The sequence below is a fragment of the Chelonia mydas genome, chromosome 4 (assembly GCF_015237465.2).
Source record: "Chelonia mydas isolate rCheMyd1 chromosome 4, rCheMyd1.pri.v2, whole genome shotgun sequence".
Classification (NCBI taxonomy): Eukaryota; Metazoa; Chordata; order Testudines; family Cheloniidae; genus Chelonia; species Chelonia mydas.
In genome coordinates, this window is record NC_057852.1 from 53,353,371 (window position 1) to 53,367,962 (window position 14,592).

The following is a 14,592-nucleotide window of genomic DNA, read 5'->3' on the forward strand; positions in this document are numbered from 1 at the left end:
ACTTGTTAGTAAGACAAGTGTTATGTATGAGCTTTCCAATATTTCCTGGTTTTAGGTGAGTTGGAAATATCACAAGAATATAGTCTGAGGATAAAAATTTCAAAAGTACATAGGGTGACCAGATAGCAAATGTGAAAAATTGCGACAGATGGGGCTAGCATATCCAGCTCATGTAATATCTTCCTCCTGCAGACTGGAAATTGCAAAATTTGTTATTCCAAAAAGGACTACAAAGTACTCCATGCAACCATAGACAAGTTAGGGGCAAAATATTTTAAAATTACAGGATTTAATGAGAGACGGTCTAGAAAAATATAACTTGATTGAAGGCACAGAGGCTGGAATTTAGGAGAAATTTTACTGAACTAACAGCTGGGAGCAAAGAGAGATGACAAAACATTATGCAAAGATTGGGAGAGACTGTAGGGAGGAAAGAAGGAAAAATTCACATTTTTCCGTAGTTGTACTGGATGGATAGCAGTATCTTGCTCTAGGGAGCATACAAGTATTGAATGCCCCAGGAGAATACCAGACTTTAACAATATTTGTTGTTATGAAGAAAGGTTAATAAGATTAAACTTATTCTTACTAGGGGGAAAAAAAGAGTTCAGTAGCCACTGACTGAAATCCTTTAACAAGAAAAAAAAATACATTGTGGTTGAAACCTGGCCTCTCTGAGTTTGATGGGAGTTTTGCCATTGACTTCAACAGGACCAGGATTTCACCCAATATATTTCTCTCTTATGGACATGATGGAATTAGGAAAATATCCATGAAAACGGATCAATCTTAATTCCTACACATGAGGTTGCTAATTATTACTTTTTATAATGAGAGACAAGGTGCGTGAGGTAATATCTTTTATTGGACCAACGTCTGTTGGTGCGAGAGACAAGCTTTCAAGCTACACGGAGCTCTTCCTTAGGTCTGGGAAAGGTACTCAGAGTGTCACAGCTAAACACAAGGTCGAATAGATAGTTTAGCATAAGTTGGTAGCACATATTCCAAGGGACCATTCAAGGTGAAGTGGTTTATTAACACCTTTGTGGTCAAAGGACAAAAAGTGGGGTTAATAGGTTACAAATTGCTGTAATAAGCCATAAATCCAATGTGTTTATTAAGACCATGATTTTTAGTGTCTAGCAAAGTTATGAATTTAAGCTCCAATAATCATCTTTTGAAAGTGTTGTGCAGGTTTCCTTTGAGGATGAGGACGGATAGTGCAGATATAGAGTGATTGCTTTGGGAAAAGTGTTCACCCAAAGGTGATAGGGTGTTTTTGTCTTTTATAATTTTCTTGTGTGAGTTCATTCGGGAGCATAATGATTGTCTGGTTTCACCCACAGAGTTGTTATTGAGGCATTTAACGCAGTGGATGAGGTACACCACATGTTGAGACAGGCCTGTGCAGCACCCATGGATCCTGAAAGGGGGGTGTTGATCATTGTACCAGTGGAAATGTGTCTGCAGATTTTGCATCTCTTGTTCTGGCAGGGTCTGATTCATTCCCAGAGCACAGTCCATCCTGTGCACTGAGCCTGTGCGAACTGAGATTTTTCAAAGGCTTATAACACGACGCTATTTTGATAGTTTTTAAACAGGAACAGCAAAAGGCGCACCCCAACATGAAAGCAGCCCCCTGCCACATTTCAGGCACTTGCTCCAAAATGCTCAGGCACTAGCACTTCTCAGCAAAACCTGAGATTTACTGTTATAAAAGCAGAACAACATATTTCCACTGATCTCGTTGTTGGAAATAGCTGAACCAAGTTTGCTGGAACTTTCCAAAATTATCTAGCCTGAGGAAGATGATGCCCAGCATGAAAAATTTCAGCCCAAACTGTTGAGGTCTGACTAAGTTATAAGTAGGTTTGTAAGTCTGTCATGATGCAGAAAAAGTCATGGACACCGTGATTTCTCAGTTTGTATGTGACTTCTCTGTCTGTCTGTGACTGCCTGCAGGAAGGCTCTAGGTGAGTAGGTCACTGGGCAGGTGTGGAGGGGAGGCCCTGGGATTGGGGTCAAAATACTGCTCAAGTGTGGCCTGACTGCCCCTCTCTTGGTTCTGCAACCCCATGTGCAAGGTCATAATGCTTGGAGTGGGGAGCTGGGCCCAGCCCTCACCAAGCTGGGCTCGCTCGCCATTCCCAGGCCCAGCAGTTTTGGCTCCCAAACTCCCCTGCCTTGCCCCTGCACCCTCCATGCTGACCTGCTGCCATGCATCCCTGCCCCCCACCACATGAGCCTGGCACCAGGGAGAGAGATCATGGCCAGTTCTGGTCTCTCTGGTGGAAAGGGAGGGGGGAGAGGTCTCAGCCAAGGAAGGAAATACTGGGACGTGCCAAGCCCAGGCCCCTGATGCCAGGGCGGGGCACAGTCCAGAAAGCACAAGGGAGAAACTGTACAGCCCTATGGGCCCCTAACATCCCTACTCCTCATGGAAAGCCATGGCCTCTGGGCTGCAGCCCCCTTTCCTGCCTGGGCAGGAGGCTCGGGGAAGTGCTGGAGCCTCTCCTCCAAGCCTGCAGCACTGGGACTCACACAGGGGCTCCACTGTTGTGTGGGGATGTGGGCACCCCAGCCCATTACCTCCTGTGCAGGTGGCAGGTCCCTATCCACAGGGCCACCGACACTTCTGTCTTTGGCCTGGCCATGAGGAAAGGAGTGGCAGCTTCTGGGTCTCTGCTCAGAGCTGGCCAAGGTGGGGCAGTCCTGGGATTCTTGGCTCTCTCCCCTTTGTTGCACCCCTAGAGACAAGGAGGAGGAGGAGTCAGAGAAGAAGGGTGCTGGCCTTTGAGATGTGGTTGAATTTCATTTATCATGGCATTTTTTATAAAAAATTAGGGAGCAGTCATGGAAAATTTAGTAACCCGTGACTTTTACTAAATTTACCATGATTCTCCCATGATTTTTTATACAAAATACTGTGACAAACCTGCAGCCCTAGTTATAAGAAACTAAAAATATGGTTTCAGAGTAGCAGCCATGTTAGTCTGTATTCGCAAAAAGAAAAGGAGTACTAGTGGCACCTTAGAGACTAACCAATTTATTTGAGCACAAGCTTTCATGAGCTACAGCTCGCTTCATCGGATGCAAATAATAATAAATAAATGCTCAAATAAATTGGTTAGTCTCTAAGGTGCCACTAGTACTCCTTTTCTTTTTAAAAATATGGTCTTATAAGAGCAAGAGTTACCCAACCTTAACTATAGCCAGTGTTATCCGCTTTGCCTATAATATTTGTGACACATGGCCAGAACGGGTTAAACATCCTGCAAAATAAATGACTCAAATTCAACCCTTAAAGACATGTGGGAAGATAATGTTTGTGTTTTTGTGTATTTACACATGTATGGGTAGTGGTCAACAATGTAATCAACAATGCTGTATTCTGATAATTCATTTATTTGAGCGTAAGCTTACGTGAGCTACAGCTCACTCCATCAGATACATTCAGTGAAAATTTGTTAGTCTCTAAATAAATTTAAATAAATCTAAATAAATAAATTTGTTAGTCTCTAAGGTGCCACAAATACTCCTTTTCTTTTTGCGGATACAGACTAACACGGCTGCTACTCTGAAATCTGATAATTCAAAGATCAAAAAAAATCCTAGTATTTAAATGAAGTGTAAACATGGCATATCTCTGTAGTCATCTCTCTCTGAAATGTATAGCAAATTGTCGGTGAATGGTGGAGGAACAGGTGATTGTCTTATGTTAAATACCAGTGATAAACTTCCTTATGTTAATCTGTGTGAATAATTAACTATGCTGCTTAGGAAATAAGGGTCTGTTGTTCCCTGAGGGACTCCAACTTGTCAAAGACTAACTGTAATTTATATAAAAGATCCTTGGGTCCTGACCCTTTTTATCTCAGATTAGTTTAAGCTTCATCAGGGGATACAGTATTATAGTACTTACTGTATTTCACAAACTTAAAAACGTTCCTATTTTCTTGTGTATATTGCTATTTACCTTAGAAATGATCCAGTAATCTCCCTCCACATTACCATGACTTTACCAATTTAGCAATTGTATGTTTTCAGCCTGTGACAATGGATGACTTTCATTTGTTAAAACAATCTAGCTCAAGCAAAGCTTGCTCATGTTTAATGGTAATGTTAGATAAATTGCAATATGCCAGGACTACCATGCATACTTCAGAAAGGCAGAATATTAATGTCCTACCAGATGTGTCTAGATAATTAAATTGCATTTTTAAGATGCCAAAAGTTTTTAATAACCAATCTGAAGAGTCTGTAATGTAAGATTCATTATAGTTTAATTCTGAGAGGCGATGAGTCTATGAAATGCTATATAGATCATAAAGTGGGAGTTAGCCAGTTTTCTCATAGGACAAACATTCACATCTAAAAATATATTTGCAATAAATGTAAATCCATACATTTAAATGTATTGCAAGTTATAATATAAATCCAGATCTGCCCTACAGTCTTTCAATGTTTACAGATTGTTTTTTGTACTATGATATAACTGACCCTGGGCAATTACCAAATGCCATTGTTTATATGATATTTTGAATACTATAACTTGCACAGCAAGTCAGGTAAAGGCTAGACTTAGTTTACTGTCAGCCCATAGTAAGGGATACTGCATCTGCACTATCCAAGAGCAGATGAGTGAAGGAACTGTGACTTAATAACAATTTCCTCCTTGACTCCCCCTTATTTCTGGGGGAAAGCAATCTGCTACTGACTGTAATGAGTACCACCAAGGTTCTCAACTGTTTACACACTAGTATTCCCTTCCTACTTTGCCAAAATACATCTTCCTCCCTCTCCATTTAAGATGGGAAAGGCTCAGCTCCACTGACTGCTGCATTGGGGAGAAGCCAAAAATTACAACCATTCGTCATTCCTGTCTAGGCACTCCCATCCCCGAGCTATTAGGGAAGGAGAACAGCCAGTTCTTCAGAGTCCACTCTTTCCTCCACATTCCTAGAGTCTAGCTCACCGTATCATCAGACAAGTAGTTCACTCCTGCAGAAATATTTTGGGATGCAGGGGTAGGGCTTTGGTTAAAAATTCTCAGGAAGCAATTCCCTTCCAAACTTCTACATGTTTTCTTGTGCCACTGGCACTCAGATGACTTCTATATCCCTACCCTTCTACAAATCATGATGAAACCCTGGAATTTCACTCAAAAAAGTGTCGTAATCAGCAACACTCTAATTTTTAGAGAGGCTAGCTGCTTGAGGGTGTGTAAGGAGGGAAGGCCTCAGTTTCAGTCTGGCTGAAAAAGAACTAATGTGAGCAAATGAGGGACCATGTTCATCTTTAATCATGTAGGAGCTTATAGAAGCAGCACGGGCCTATGCAGAATTGGTTGGGGACATACCTGAGGTGAAATCTTCCCTTTCAAGCGCATGGACTCTTGCTTTTATGCAAGGGTGGAATGTTCAACATCAGCTGACTTTCTTTTATGTTCATGTGTGACCCTAAGAACACCTTAATGCCAACTGGCAAGGGGTATACAAGAATATCATACCAGAATCAGAACATGGAGGAAAGAGTGGACTCTGAAGAACTGGCTGTTCTCCTTCCCTAATAGGTAGGGATGGGAGTTCACCGAAGAATGTCATGTCATGGTTTACCAATGAATGTCATGTCAGGTATCAAAGAAAAGCCAGTGTCACACTGGTTATGACTATCATCATAAAATTTATGTGCTGCCATCATCTCAGGTGTTACCTTATAGTTTGTATCAAGGTGTTAATCCCAGAAAAGGTGAAACACTGATTTTCTGCCAGACCAGAGATGTTTATCCATCTACCTATTGAAATATAAACTCAGTATTGTCTCATTTGCAATCAGCAGTCTGAGTTAAATGTGTGTGAATGCTTGTGAAATTTTACAGGAAGAGAAGAACAGCAATGGGAAAAGAGCCTTATCGGGAAGGCGCACTTCAAAGGTTTACTGGACTATAACTGGATGACAAGGAAAGCACCATGTTATCCTGCACCTAAGAAGTAAACAAACAGTATGTTTACATTTATGAAAATGGGATCACAACCAGCCTTGGTTGGAAATGCTGCAGAAGGCTTTTGGTGGAATAAGGCTGTTCAAGACAGGTAATTCACCTATTAAGTTTAGTCTGTAGAAAGTGTGTATTGATTTTGTTTTATATGTAACCCTTCTGTTTCCTTTATCCTTACTCACTAGCTCTTAAATCTAGATCTATGATAAGAAATGTATGGTAGTTTTCACTATAAATATATCTGCGTGCTTTGGTATTACATAAGGAGCTGTTCATAAGTTGAATCAAGTGTGTGTAGTGTTCCCTTGGGGACAGCAAACCTGGTATTACTGTGAGTTTTCAGTGGATAAGGGCCTGGACACTACAGGGGAAATGCTTCAAAGGAGCTTGGGGACTGGGGTGCACCTACTGTTAACCTGCAAGGCAACAAAAGGGCTGGTGTAGACCAGACTGGGTGAATGTCTGGGTGATTAACAGGCTGGTGGTGTCGGGGAGCTAACATCCATTTAAGCATATGCAAGTCTCTTTCTCACTGGAGGTGGGATAGGGGGGAACAAAGTGACTCCCAACCCTGAGCACGGTCATATCTTGTTGGTTATTTATTATTTGTATTGTATAGGAACCCCAGTCATGCACCATTGTATTAAGTGTTGTATATGGAGCCTTGTAAACACCGCACAGTATTCCTATTCTCCCTGCTGTCCCACATGAGTTTATGGTTCTTATATACAACACATTTCTATTGTAGATGCTGATAGTACTCTTTTTTTTCTCTCTATAAGCAATGTTTTAGGGCCAAATCCTGCACCCATTGCTCTGTGACAAAACTGATCTTGACTTCATTGGAACTGAAGTGCAAATAAAAACTGATTTCTTCTTGTGGAGCCACAATTGCAGGGAAGGTGATGTTTTTTAAATTGGGGTGCTCAATATTATTATATGTCAGTAATCACATTTTTATTTTAAAATTACAGTCATACTTATACTTTCAGTTTAATATACACACATTCTAAATTATTCACTTTGTCACTGCACTTAAATTACTAAATTGTCATTTAGTTGCTCATTAGTGAGAGTAATGGTCAATATCTTGCCAAATAGCCTGTGTCCACTAGAAATAAGACTTGCATAAATTAAAAAGGGATATTTTGCTGGTAGTCAATGTACCACAATAATTTATGCTATAAATAAGCACCATGCTATGGCTAGTAGTGTTTAGGCAGCTGTAAAATGCCTTTTGTGTAACTAGGAAGCACATTTTTATATAATTAAGAAAACTGATGAGAGTTAAATGTTGAGGGAATTCAGGTGGTATATTGTCTGAAACCTGCATAATTTTTACATGCTACTAATGTATTTTTAACTTTAGGTATGGTTTTATAATGAAACTGGTGACTATATTTTAACCTGTTAAATGCTAGAGAAACACACTTCTCAAAAGCAACCAGAGGAAGCTTATTAGAGCTGATCAAAAAATGGGAGGAAAAAAAAAATCTCACACACACACAAATCAAAATTTTAAAGTGTTTCCATTTTCCAGGGTCTGAAATGGATTTTTCTTCACTTTTTTTTTGGAAAAACAAACAAATGTTTGTGTATGCTTCCTTCCTTCCCCCTCTTTGCCACTGAGTGCAATAAAATTCATGATGCCCACTACTGGCTTTTTAAAATCTGTAACTTTTCCATAGTTGAGGAAGTTTTGAAAAGTTACAGTCTACAGAGTGGCAAAAGGGAAAATGGGAAATAAAGAAAAATGAAAAACTGAAAAACCTCTCTCTCTAAATAGCATTCACTCTACTGCCTTCAGTGACAAAAAGGAAAAAGAGGAAGGCATCTATATTTCAAATATCAAAATATTCAGGCTTGGGAAAAAAAAACCCAAAGAATATACTGAAACCCAAAAAGCTTCCTATGAAACCTGTTGATTTAGGGGGAAAAGCCATTTTTTTGATCAGAAGAAGGTTTTTGAATTTTTTTTTATCAGCTCAGACTTGCGCTTAGGCAGGTGTTTGTTTCACACACACAGGAAAAAAAAAATAAATAGAGGAAATATTGCTGGTGACTCCTGCCTGGGGAGTTTCCTTTTCACTTGTACTTTCACACCAGCAGCTGGAATTCCTGCAGCAGTCACCTACCCTAGAGTTCCTGCTCTCAGCTTTTCTTTGCTCACTGCTTTCCAGTCAGAGGGGGCAGTAGGTCCCAGGTCTACACCGATTTTGTGGAGGGAAGACTGGTGCTTAACACCAACCAGTTCCTCTTCACAGATCCTACTGCTTGTCCACCTGGCTTCAATCTGCCACATTGTCAGTGGGCCCTTCTTAACTGACTCCGGACTGTGCAGCCAATCAGCACTGTCGAGGTCTTCGAGACCATCCAAGCTGCAGCGTAGATCAAGCAATGATACACACTGTCGAGGAGTGCCCACTAACCAAATTCAGCGGTGGGCTTCGAGAGCTCCATTTGGCCACTAAGAACACCATTACTTGGCTTGGCGAGTACGCAAAGGCTAAATAAATACTGCTCTTTACAAAGTGACGTTTGAGCTTCTTAACTGAAAGAGACCCGAGCAGGAACCCATACAGATTTCCTTCTAGAGAAACCAAGATCCAGCTTATATAGTCTGCACAGCCGGGCATGAGTTTCCAGGGTAGGATAAGATTTGAGTTCTGATCTTAGCTTTTCTACTAACTGGTAATAATATTTTTGTGTAGTTCAGAACCTTTATTAATGACCAAGATCTTATATTGGTGTGCTAAGAAACAGAAAACTATCATTTCCTAAATTTTATAAATGGAGTACCTGAGAGAATGCCCAAGGTCATTCCACGCAGAGGTAGGAGAAGAAACTAGGTCGCTAATGTGACAGAGCCACATCTGCTGTATCACACTGCCTTTTAAAATGAATGTGCCAAATCTATAAGCTGAAACCCGTTGCTGTCACCACTAGACACCACTCTGCTGCTCCCTGAGCTAAGAATAAGAACCCAGGTGTCCAGATAGTGAACATCCCATAACTGCCAAAGTTTGTGTCCCATTCTAATGATTCTTCCTCCACACAGAGGACCACTGCCTACTTCTACTATCTACTAGTTACTCCTTGAGCTTAAGTGAAAGAGGTGAAGCTGAAGGTCCTTGGTACAAACCAATGCAGGGAAAATGGTAACAACGACAGTTCTAGTGCATATACACAAATTGACAGAATTAAGATTCTACAGACAGGACACACCATAATTATATTTAACTTCCCAGTGTTTGACTTTGCAATGTTTTTAGTGTAGATTTAGTAAATAAATAAAGCAAGCCAGCCTCCTCCCCCGCCCTTAAAATTGCACGTATTGCGTGATACCTGCAAGACTCAGAGCAGCTAACGAATTACAGAGCCTTTCCTCTAGAGGTCTCCAGTTGAAAGCTCAGTAGGGATTAACTGCTACCCTGGAGATAAACAGAGGACTTCCCGCACTGGAGCTGTGAAGGCTCGTGCCCTTTCACTAGCACCAGCTTCACACTCCTTTTAAATGCATGGTTACACCCCCATTGTTTGCAAATGAGTTTATTAAATGTGCATAGGTCAAATAGCTGCACAAAACTCGCCACCTGTGCCCTGTCTGCCCTGGCACTGCCTTAGTGGGGAAGGCAGCAGGGGGCACCGCCTCTCTGCCCCCCTCTGACTTCTCAAGGGGTTGTTCCCTCTTTGCTCCGCCACCCCTTTTTTCCTTAAGGGCCAACTCTTGCCTCAACTGCGGGCTGCTTTGCCGGAAAGCCGCCTGTTTGGGGCGCAGGGCCGGGGAAGAGGCCGAAGCAGCCGGTTCATGCCCGGGAGCCCCGTCTGCAGCGCTCCAACCGGGAAGGGACACCATTGGGCTGTGCAGGGGGGAGGGGACTCCGTATAGACGGGTTGCACCTTTTCCTTCCCCTTTAGGGACTGATAAACAGCTGGCTGTACAGCAGTGACAGCCCAGGACGCCGAAGGGCTTGTTAACCTCCCAGCCTTCAGGTCCCTGGCTCCCCCCGCCGCCGCCGCCGTTTTCTTTTCTTTGCAAACCTAAGAGCCTGACAGGGCGCAGAAGGACGAATTCCCTGCTGTCGTTCCGGGATTAGCCCCGGTCTCCGTCAGTCACAGCTCGAGCGACTGAGTCCCGCTGAGGCGCCACTAGCCTCCCTCCGTTTCGTAACAACCGAAAGTAAAAGAGGCCGGGGCGGGCTGCGGGGGAACGTGATTTGCTGTCATTGGTCGCAGCTCTCTCCACCGGTGCTGTCTCTGCGGCCACGTTCCCAGGCTTGTGAGTACTTTACAAACGTCAGCAACATTGTGTTTCTTTGCGTTCAGATGATTATCTCTGTGTTATTGAAAGAAGGACTGTGGTCTGCTTCACTTTTCGGGGTAATCTAATCAGTAGTTTCCAGTCCTGCATTTGCCTCTGATTGCCCCACCGGTTCTTTATAATTTTGCAGTCACCTTGCTGCTGTGGGAAAGACTTACGCAAACAAGGAAAATCAACTGTAGTCAGCGAATGTAACTATGCAGAAAATAGTGCAAAATACACAAAGTAAACGTTGTGAGCGGACGATAAGGAAGTTCCAGTAGTCTTGGGAGCTACTTCTAGCAATGATGGGTTAAATAGCGACAGAAGTGCAGGGTTTTTTAATTGACGGCATCTCTTTAAATCAGGGTCTTGAAATAGCTTAATGACAAGGTGTAATTAAACATCAAGATGTATTACCATAGGACCCTACAACCTAGATGAAGTCCCATTGAAGTAAAGGGTGCTGGGGCATGCTAGCTGATTCCAGTGTTAGGACTGTGCTCTTAACGGGCCACTATGCTAGATGGGGCAAATGCATTAGTAGTTCTGCTCTTTAAAAAAATGACTGTTGTATTTTCCATCTAAAGATAGTCAAATGGCATGGGTCGCCTTGTTTATGCCTGCAAAATTACTTGGATAAAATCCACAAAAGCAAGAAAATTCACCATATTGTGCCCAGGAAGTGTCTTTGAGGGGATCTCTTCCTCTGTCTCTAGCCTGCATACCTATGCCTGGTTCTTTTAAGATATATTTTAATATGGATTACAATGTCAAATACAGTGGAACATGCTAGTAGTTCCTTGTTATAATAATCGGCTTGTGTTATGTGAATACCTGTCAAATGATCAGTGGCAGCCCCTTTGGCCATTATTTACGTTTCCCTGTATTTACATGTGTCCATTTATTTGCCTCATGCAGGACAGGTGAAATAAATACAAAAGTGATCCCTTTTCATTTTGCCCTAAAATAAGGAGACACTCGATATTATAGTGCAATTAGAATTTAATATAAGGAAATATTCTTTACACAGCAGTAACGTTGACCCATGGAATACACTCCCTTGAGAGGTTGTTGACACAAATGTTTTGGCTCGATTTTAAAATAGTTGGGAATAATTTAATTTATAATAAATAATAATTTATAGGACTATTAATGACATTTTAACCATGCAAACTAAAAGAACAAATGGAAGCAACCCTCATGCTTTGAGGTATAAACTGATAGCTTGTTGGGATTCAGATGGGATTTCCTATGATCTACACTGTGCATTCTGAAGTTCACTAGCATTGCTCTGAAGTATTGGACATAAAATGGTCAGACTTTGGTGTAGCAGTGTACTATAAATAACTTAGGCTCTGAGATGTCTCCTCCCTCTTCATTTGGCAGTCAGCTGGCTTTGTGAGAAGATATGCAAGCAAATCTTGAAGCTGTTCAGCAATTAATTTTATGCCAAACTTTAGAACCCTGCCACTTCAACATCTAAAACACTTATAAGCCTTCAGTTTGTTCTGTGTTGACTGCTCCCCTCTACTACATGGTATGGAGAATGAAAACGTGGAAAAGGAAGTAGGAGCTGTGCTGAACAGAAGCCTGGCTATGCTGCAGCATTTTCTTTTTCTCAATTTCATCTATCTCTAGTACTTCTATGCTTATAATTATGGAACTCAGCTTCATGGAGCCTGGGTATTGTGGCAGGGGAGAAGAGGAGCCAAGGAAAAGCTGCCCCCTGCCCCCGACATGGCATATTGTCCTGTTGAATTTAGGGTTGCAAACTGTCTAATCACACAAACCCAAACACCCTTGCCTCGCCCCTTCTCAGGTCCCACCCTGCTCACTCCATCCCCCTGCTCAATCGCTTGCTTTCCCCCATCCTCCCTCAGTTTCACTGGGCTGGGGCAGGGGGGTGGGGTGCGGGAGGGGGTGTGGGCTCTGGGCTGGGAGGTGGGGCTGAGGGGTTTGGAGTGTGGGAAGGGGCTCCGGGCTGAGCCTGGGTCAAGGGTTTGGGGTGCAGGAAGGGTTGCGAGGTGCAAGCTCTGGTAGGGAGTTTGGGTGCTGAAGGGGACTCAGGGCTGGGGTTGGGGGGCAGGTGGGGGTGAGGGCTTTGGGAGGGAGTTTGGGTGCGGGAGGGGATGAGGGCTCTGAGAGGGAGTTTGGATGCAGGAGAGAGCTCCAATCTGGGGTTGGGTGCAGGAGAGGTGCGGGGTGCAGGCTGCAGCTGGGAGGTGCTTACCTTGGGTGGCTCCTGGTCAGTGGCACAGCGGGGCTTAGGCAGACTCTCTGCATGCCCTGGCCTCACGCTGCTCCCAGAAGTGGCTGGCACATCCCTGCGGCCCCAGGGAGCTCCATGCACTGCCCGCGTTCACATGGACTGCCTCCGCAGCTCCCATTGGCTGCAGTTCCCTGCCAACGGGAGCCATGGAGTTGGCACTGGGGGGGAGGCAGAGTGCAGAGCCACCTGCTTTCAGGAGTGGCATGAGGGCAGAGTAGGCAGGGAGCCTGCCTTAGCCCCGCTGCGTTGCCGGAGTGTCAGTGCGTAAAATCTCCCGGTTTGGCTTTAGTAGCCTCCGGGAGATAGGGTGACAAATCGGGAGGGTTGGCAATGCTAGTTGAACTTGTGTTGCAAAATGCATCTAAATTAGTGCTTCTCAGAGACGCTGTGTAGGGAATATGGGTGGTTAGATTTCAGGGGGTGTCAGGGTTTCCTCCCTCTGAACTCTGGGGTACAGATGTGGGGACCCGCATGAAAGACCCCATAAACTTATTTCTACCAGCTTAGGTTAAAACTTCCCCAAGGCACAAATCTTTCCTTGTCCTTGGATAAGTACTGCTGCCACCACCAAGCAAGTTAGACAAAGATTCAGGAAAAGGACCACTTGGAGTTCCTGTTTCCCCAAAATATCCCCCCAAGCCCATTCACCCCCTTTCCTGGGGAGGCTTGAGAATAATCTACCAACCAGATAGGTAAACAAGGTGAGCACAGACCAGACCCTTGGGTTTTTAGGACACTAAAAACCAATCAAATTCTTAAAAAAACAGACTTTATTGTAAAGAAAAAAAAAGAGTAAAAGAAGCACCTCTGTAAAATCAGGATGGAAGGTAACTTTACAGGGTAATAAGATTCCAAACACAGAGGATTCCCCTCTAGACAAAACTTTAAAGTTACAAAAAAACAGGGATAACTCTCCCTCTAAGCATAGGGAAAATTCACAAGCTAAACCAAAAGATAAACTAACGCATTCTCTTGCTATACTTACAGTTTGTAATCTTAGAAGCTTATTCCAGGTATGGTTTTAGGAGAGGTGTTTTTTTTTTTTTCTGCCTGGTCCCTCTCTTTGTCCCGAGAGAACACAAAGAAAAGCCTTCCCCCACAGATTTGAAAGTATCTTCTTCCCTTATTGGTCCTTTTGGTCAGGTGCCAACCAGGTTATCTGAGCTTCTTAACCCTTTACAGGTAAAGGAGGGATTTTATGCTACCCTTAGCTGTATGTTTATGATGGGGGGGGGGGAGGGGGGAATATCTGGCAAGACAGAACAAGGGTTGCCAACTCTTGTGATCTTGGCTGGCGCCAGAGCCAATCTAGTCGTGATGTGAGAAGCTCCAGCCATCCCATGAATTTCAACTCTGTCTTGGGGAAACCCCCCTCTGATGGGCTGCTTTCCCCACTGCCCTGCCTCAGGGGGAACAGTGGCTCTGCAGGCATGTTGCAGGAAGCAAGCAGGACTGTCCCCCTCACCACCATTTTCACAGAAGGGGAGGGGAGAAAAAGAGGGAGCATAAAAAGCCCAACAGCTCAGAATGGCACTGCTCCCGCCGCCCCATCTTCTTTTGTGAACTGTGGGGCAGTTCCTCTGCTTCTCAACTCTCCCTCCCTTGCAACACCAGACCTAGGAAGGGACAGAAGTGGGAGAAGAGGGACCCCACTGCAGCTCACCCCAGGCCTGGGGAGTAGGAAGAAGCTTCCTAGGAGCTGCAGGAGGAGCAGGGATGAGGCAGCAAGGCAGAAGTGGGGGTGAGAACTCCTGCAGCAGGGACCAAATGCTGAATACCTTTGGGAGCACTGGCAATGCTAATTGTCAATACACACAATGGGGATGGGCAGGAAGAGGTCAAAAATCAAGACAGACCAAAACACATTAAAATAATCTCATTTGGGTGGGTGGATGGGGTCTTGCTCATGATTGTTTAACCTTTGAGACTGGCAATACTTGGATTGTGCCTGTTCCTTTACTCTGTAAAATAATGAACATATTATTTGTTTATTTAAAAAAAAGATTCTGCTCTTGTGAATTT

General features: G+C 43.6%; 1 protein-coding gene and 1 long non-coding RNA gene across 3 annotated transcripts in view; one reads left to right on the forward strand and one right to left on the reverse strand.

Moving 5' to 3' along the window:
* The window catches only part of LOC122465630, a 28,117-nt gene extending 19,738 nt beyond the window's left edge, over positions 1-8,379 (reverse strand). The window contains exons 1-3 of the long non-coding RNA XR_006290614.1: positions 8,369-8,379; positions 4,497-4,501; positions 362-365 (exon numbers count right to left, since the gene is read on the reverse strand). This is a non-coding gene — a long non-coding RNA (uncharacterized LOC122465630). The remainder of the gene's footprint in view (positions 1-361; positions 366-4,496; positions 4,502-8,368) is intronic.
* IL15 (interleukin 15) overlaps positions 5,778-14,592 on the forward strand; it is a 98,677-nt gene continuing 89,862 nt past the window's right edge. Inside the window, exon 1 of one of the 2 annotated variants that reach the window (XM_007067782.4) lies at positions 5,778-10,277. The gene's annotated coding sequence lies outside the window, so the exon portion shown is untranslated. The other variant, XM_037897259.2, reaches the window with a different exon arrangement.